Source organism: Malus domestica, chromosome 03 (assembly GCF_042453785.1).
Source record: "Malus domestica chromosome 03, GDT2T_hap1".
Lineage (NCBI taxonomy): Eukaryota > Viridiplantae > Streptophyta > Magnoliopsida > Rosales > Rosaceae > Malus > Malus domestica.
This window is the reverse complement of record NC_091663.1, coordinates 13,443,659-13,450,976: the sequence shown is the minus strand read 5'-3', so window position 1 is coordinate 13,450,976 and position 7,318 is coordinate 13,443,659. Positions and strand designations below refer to the sequence as shown.

Below are 7,318 nucleotides of genomic sequence, written 5' to 3'. Positions count from 1 at the left end.
ACTGTGGAAGTCCACATGGTCCAGTCACACCGAACGCATTGGGATTAATGGTGCCATGATAAATTCAGTAGCCGCAATACTTGTCGATGGCATTAGGAAATGAAATTTTTTTGTGATATAGTATGTGGTAGATAGGTACTAAGTTTTTTGTTTGTTTAATTTTGTTATAATTGCAGTGTTTAAATTCCAACGCAACCTTTTGTTTTCCTTTATGACTCATGTACTACTGAATTCATAATTCTATAGTCTTTGTACTTTAAATTTTTCTTTATACAAATACAAAAACAATAGGCTTTAAAAACTAGGCATAATTACAAAAAACTAGCCCAAGGTGTGGTCATTACGATGTCATCAATCTACCTTGCCACCACTTTTTCCCACTCATCAATGATTGCCTGTCTTTTTATTATTTTCTTTGGATATTATGCATGAATGACTAACATGCAAAGAAAATGCACATGTAATGCACAGTATATGCACACGACATCTTCATGTCCCCTAAATGAATAAAAAAATTACAAATAATAGTCAATGACGTTTCCCATAGCTTTGGTGTGTGGTTGGGTTCTCGAGGTTTGTCTTAAATGAAAAGATGCACAACACAAAGCATGCTTAATTCTCCAAAACCCGATGTCGTAGGTTCGAATCGTATAAGGTGTGATTATGTGTCATTGTTAATCGCGTTACGTTAAAATTAGACTACAATAATTGAGTACAAACCCAAATTTGACCTCCTTTAATACGCAGAACATAATCAAGCCATGCACATGATATGCACATAACATGTACACAACATGCTCACTTGATGCTCACAAGATGCAAATTTGAAATGTACAGAAAAAAAAAAAAAGACTTTGAAATATCACTAATCCTGGCAACATTCCTCATTGGTAAATCAGTCATATGAGCTACAAAAGAGACACAAGAAACTGAAATGGACAGGAACACTCGATCAAAGAATCGAGAAACAATTTACAAATGATATAAGAAAATAAACGAAAACATTCATTTGGACACATATTATACCAAGTTTCTTAAGTTTGTCTTTCACAAAAGCCTTCAATAGAGACTAAAACATTCAAATTGTCAACAATGTTTCCATAAAATTATCAAAAATTGTCAACATAACCTAAATAACAAATTCATCTTGTACAATAATAAATGTGATTCGTCAAGCTCATAAGCCTTACAAAGGCCATCAATAAGAGCATTGAAGCTTACAACAGTAGCCACTAGAACTAAACCTTTCTTGCTCATCTTTCTCAAGAAGTTGAAAGCATCATTAATTCTGACAGCATATGATAATCCATTGAATCCAAGAACATAACCATCCCTCTGAAATGACATGAGACCGCATAAGAAAAGTATAGAAAAAGTTTTTTAAAAAAATAAAAAATAAAATTAACAACTATATTGTATATCCTTCAAAACCATTCTCAGATCAAGAGCTTTGAACATTTTTATAAGGAGAAATTAGGTTCACATCCTTCTTTTTGCTACTCTATTGATTAAATTCCTATTCATTTTCAATTTTTGATCAAGGTCCTTGGTATTAATAATATCATTAATTATTTGAATAATAAAATATTTTTATTTTTAAATATATTCCTTTAGTGTTAAAAATGTTACAATTAGTATATTTATATTTATGGCTAAATTTTTTATCATATATTTTTATTTTTAGTTTGTACCTATTGTTAATTTGTAACAATTTTTTTTTTCATTTTTAATTTGTACCCATATATTAGTTTCTTTTTTTGCCCATATTTTTAAAAATTTTATTTGTGTTTGTACCCATGTGTATGACGTCATGTGACATTGTATATTTAATTAATGATAGAAAAATTACATATGGTATATTTATGTTTTATGCCTAAACTTTATATCATATATTTATATTTTTAGTTTGTACCCACTTTTAATTTGCAACATTTTTTTTAAATTTGTAGTATTTTCTTTTTAGTTTTATTTTGTACCCATGTATTAATTTCTTTTAGCGCCTATATTTAAAAAAAAAAATTATTTGTACTTATAATTTTTTAATTTTTTATCTGTACCCTAATTTATTTACAATGTACCCATTCTTCTATATTAATGTACCACTTTGTTATATGTGAAATGTACCAATTTTTTAACACTATGGATACATTCTTTTGCCATTTATTATTTCTTATTTTTACATAGTTTTTATCCATTTATTCAATCAAAATATTTGAATTTTTTTATTATAACCGTTTCTAATAATATGAGGAATTTTAAATTTATAGGATTATAAATCTCATAAAATATCAAACAATTAATGTCAAAACTATAAAACTATAAATATTAATTGTAATATAATGAGGTGTACAAAGTCAAAGGAACTTTGATCAAACTTTGAATACCATTAAGGTTTTAGTAAAAAAATGTTAAGGATTAAGGACCGCATCCAAAGTACCCCTTTTTATAATCCAATGTAAATCTCAAGATTAAAGAAGCTATATATATGTTGCAAAGAATCATCCCAACTATCCACCAATACCAAGATGTAATTTTGGAAAATGGAAGTCATAACAAACCGTATAAACAAGTTTCAATTCACACAACTCCACCAAAGGTACCAAAATTATTCTCAAATTCTAATAATTCAATTCCACATATCAACTAAAATCATTTTTCCTCTAACAAAATCACTTCTTCAAAAGTTCAACCAAACAACAAATCACAATAAACTCAAGCTCATTTCTACAAATCAAAGCATCAAATTTCATTACAAAAATACAATTTGCAGAATTTAAGCCAAACATAAAAAGAAGATGAAGAAAAAAAGAGCCATAAAGATCCAGAGTAGCAAAAACAAGGGAAAATAGAAGATGGGTTTTACCTGTGCCTAGTGGAGCACAAGAAGGTGGAGGAGGCGAGAGAGGTTTCCTCTATCTCTCTCCTCTCTGTTTCTCTTTCTACAAAATCATAAATGAGGGTTTGCAATTTTATGGGTAACCCATTTATATGGGAGAGCAATTAAGTCATTTCAAGGTGTTAAAAATCCTATTTCTGTCTAGCAGTTGTGCATGGCGTGTGCATACTATGTGCATATCATAAAAATCCTATTTAAATTTCTGTTCTAAAATTAAGAAATTGTCCCATTTTGAGATATTCTCAATTTTTATGTGGAAGTCAAAGTACTTTCCAATAATCCTTGAAATCGTGTTATATCATTCAGACTGAAATTCAAAAGTAATATCAAGAGACAATTAAAAATCTATGTCGTGTTCACATGAGTAATTAATTGTAGAATATTATCCTATAAGTTGGTGTGGAGGAGTGGTATTTATCAACTAGATTGTAGCGATTTTTTTTTAATATAAATTATAGTAATTTCACTAAAAAGGGGTGTGAGCCTAGCAATCCCTTGTTGCAAGATTCAAGGTATAGCTCTTAATTAAAGATATTTATTTATTTACCAGTTTGTGGTCGTGTGGGGTTCTTATGGGATTGGACGGGAAGTTCCTTGCGGCTGGAGCGTGGCGGAAGGAGGGTATTGGGTCTGCTCTCCACGCTGAGCTAGTGGCAATAAAATAAATAAATTCGAACTTGTCATCTACAAATAACTAGGTTTAATTTTTGTTTAATTCAAAAGTTTTATAATTGAAACTCAAAACCTTCTCTAAGAAATTCCAGACTAATTAAGGTCCTTAGCCTAAATAAGTTGGTAAATGTAGTGTCGACGATCCCATGATAATTAAAGTTCTACAGCATTTATGCTTTTTTCAGGTTGTCGTCCCATAATCTCATCCCATGCCTACTAAATGGTCTGTGAACACGGGATTTTCCTGCGATGAACGAGACAAGAAATACGTGTACAAAATAATATTTGTATTGATGATTTAGGGGTTACAATCTCTTATACAAATTTAGCCTCTGATTCTATCTTTGCAATGGGTAGATTTGATGTTGTTAATCCAAAGGGCCGTCGGGGCTTGATCTTGGGATAAACAGTTGTGCAGATTTGTTGACGTCGTGGATCCAAAGGGCCGTCGGGGCTTGATCTAGGGATGAACGAATGATGAACGATGGACACTTTCTTCAAGGGCCGTCGGGGCTTGATCTTGAATCAGCGGAAGTTCTTCAAGGGCCGTTGGGGCTTGATTTTGAATGAGGATTTGACGAAGAACGAAGAGAGCTCTCTTGATCCTTCGAGATTTGCTTGGGAGCTTTTGAGTTTCAAAGCTTCAAGGTTGTGGTATGAAGTGAATTGGTTATGAATTGGTGTCCTCCAAATGAATGCCTTGGCCTTCTATTTATAGAATTCCAAAACTTGATTTTTTGGATTTAAATAATTAGATGGAATAAATCATCTCTGCCAGGTGTTGACACGTGTCCTGTTTGATGACTTTTCCGATTTATTTTGATTTTTCGTTTAGTCACATGCTATGTGTAAAATTTATGTGACACATAAACATTGAAATTTTAATTTTTGATCAACATTTATTTTACCGAAATTTCGATGTCTACAAATGCCCCCACTTCAAGGCGTGTCGTATACATGTGCTTGTCACGTGTAGAAGATGCGTTTTGAAGTCCCTTATTGTAGATGTTGATCCAAGGGCCATTCGAGGCTTGATCTTGAATTGGGCTGGAGATTTCTTCAAGGGCCGTTGAGGCTTGTTCTTGAACTTTCATTTGAAATTTCTTCAAGGGCCGTTGAGGCTTGATCTTGAAGGTTGAAATTGGACCACAAGGAGCTTCATGTGGTAGATGATCTTTTGGTTTGGTAGTGGGTGAATCGGCACGTATTTTGTTGTGCTTATTGACTTTCCACAGCTTTGATCTTGAACTGGTTCGGAGGATTTTCTGGTTTCCTCCAATTGTTGACTTTCCACAGGTTATTCTTGAACTAGGTTTTGATTTAAGGGTGGTAGACACTTAATCTTGAATCGGACTTGTGATTTCCTCAAGGGCCGTCGAGGCTTGATCTTGAATTTGGCTGGAAACTTCTTCAAGGGCCGTTGAGGCTTGATTCTTGAAGGTTGACTCGAACATATTGCAAGCAGGCACGAGGTGAAAGTGACGACTTGTTGCTTTGTTCAATCTTTCTAATTCACACCTGAGCAGTTTGGTTAACGGTATGATCTTCAAGATTGATGGGCTTTTCTTCCAGTTGGTGACTTGATCTTTAAGGATTTGATTCAAGGGTGGTAAATTGGCACGTGTAGCTCACAACGTCTAGCGGGTCGACCCAAGAATTTGAGGGTCAAAACAGGTCCACCAAACCCAGAGTGATTGCAACCCTAATGATATAAGATACTTTTGATTTTGAAGAAGTAACAGATGAATCGACTCGTGTTTTGTTGTGCTTGTCTCTACATGCTTCAATGTATCATTTTCCCTTGCCTTATTTGTTCTTCAGGCAGATGTGGTATTTTCTCTAGAAGCATAAGATGTTGAAACAATGGATAGTGCTAGGTAAGTAATCAGGGAAGGGTTCCAAGCAGTTGGTTCCAGATCGGAAGTTTGATACCAAGTGTTGTCTGATTGCTTTCTTTCTCCTTGTCTCGCAGGTAAAAACAAGGACAAAGAAAAGGATAGGGAGAAAGCATGATATGAAATACTCTTGCTTTCGAAGAAGTGGTGGTGATTTGACAGCGTTGCACAGCGAGGCCTTGTTCTTCGACGATGGTGCCGCCAATATGTTTGTTGAAACTTCTCGAGCTCTTGGATTCAACTCAGACTCCTTCTGCTGGGTCGGTTGATTGTGCAAGGAAGAGGAGACTTGATCTTGAAGGAAATCAGCACGTTGTCTCCACATGCTTCAAGGTATCATTTTCACTTGCCTTATCTGCTCTCCGGGAAAATATGGCATCTTCTTCGGAAGTACATCAACAACTGAAGACGAGTACTCAAGAGCAAAGCCAAGTAAGCAACCGGGCAAAGGTTCCCGATAGTCGGTTCCTTGCCCGGAGTTTGAGTGGAGGTTCCGACATATTGCTTTCTTTATCCTTGTCTTTGCAGGTAAGAACAAGGACAAAGGAAAGGACAGGGAGAAAGCATGATATGAGATACTCTTGCTTTCTACCCTGGTGATATGAGATACTTTTGCTTTGGGTGTCATTTTTTTGCAGAGGTACTCCAGGAGATGAAGAAAACTGGGTATTTCGAGAGGCTCTGCTGAGAGTGTACTCTCGAAAATGAGGAAGGGTTAGGCATTTTTGCAGGTCTGCCTTGCTATGGACGGTGAAGGTGGACAGTTATAGGAAGTTCTTAAATACCTGTAGAGGTACTATTCTTTCACTCGTGTTGGCAACCATTGAGTGATTGATCAGTATGGCTCTACGCGCTTTCTTCTTTATCAGAAATCTTCGACAAATTGCCCGTAATTTCCGCAAAGCTAAGTGTGCATGTGACAGGTGCTGACGAGGCTGAAAAAGACTGGCGCCTCTTCGATATATGAGATTGGCGCTTCGACAAATTATCCGTGATTTTTGCAAAGTTGAGTGTGCATGTGATAGGTGCTGACGAGGCTGAAAAAGACTGGCGCCTCTTCGATATCTGAGATCGGCCCGTGGTTTCTGAGCAGCCCAGCTTTTGAGAAAGCAGACGTCTCTTCGATCTCTGAGCTTGCCTCTTCGATTTCTGAACTCGCCTCTTCGATTTCTAAAAGTGCTGATTTTAAAAGAGAGGCACGCATCACATTCCAAAGCATACTTGAATTTTCCGCCTGTAGAAGCTCCTTACTTGCACTTCTACTAAGAACTTGATTTGTCCGACCTCTTCTTTTTCTTCACACCTTCGAAAATGTCTTGCCCTTCTGACCGTCGTCTTAACTTGAATGTCGGGGAAGATAATGACATATCTTCTTCAAACAACATTTGGCAGCCGTCCTTCGTATCTCCCAATGGTCCTCTTACAGTTGGGGATTCTATGATGATGAACGATACAACCGCTTCGGTGGTGGCCAGAAATCTTCTCACTCCTAGAGACACTAGGATGCTTTCCAGGCGGTCCGACGAACTGGCTGTTCAGGACTCTCTGGCCTACAGCGTCCGATGTGCAGGTTCAGTTTCAAACATGGGCCAACGCCTTCTTGCTCGATCTCGTCAGGTTGAGTCGTTGATGGCTGAGGTGGCCAGTCTTCGGCAAGAGGTCAGGGTGCTTAGGCACGAGAATAAAGAGTTGCACATGCTTGCAACTAATTACTCAACAAGCATGAAGAGGAAGCTTGACCAATTGCAGGAGTCTGAAGTTCGGATTCAGAGTGATCATCAGAGGTTTGTGACGTTACTTCAGCGGCAACTTCTGCCTTCGTCCCCTAGCGCTTCACCAAGTGTTGAAGCTCCGG

The 7,318-nt window shown here is 36.5% G+C and overlaps 1 long non-coding RNA gene across 1 annotated transcript; it reads right to left on the bottom strand.

The window, feature by feature from the left end:
• Window positions 1-1,020: 1,020 nt before the first annotated feature.
• LOC139194196 (uncharacterized) lies at window positions 1,021-2,942 on the bottom strand. Its single transcript, XR_011578965.1, has 2 exons — window positions 2,864-2,942; window positions 1,021-1,335 (listed from the first exon to the last, which is right to left on the bottom strand). It is a non-coding gene; the product is annotated as an uncharacterized lncRNA (long non-coding RNA).
• Between the last annotated feature and the right edge of the window lie 4,376 nt (window positions 2,943-7,318).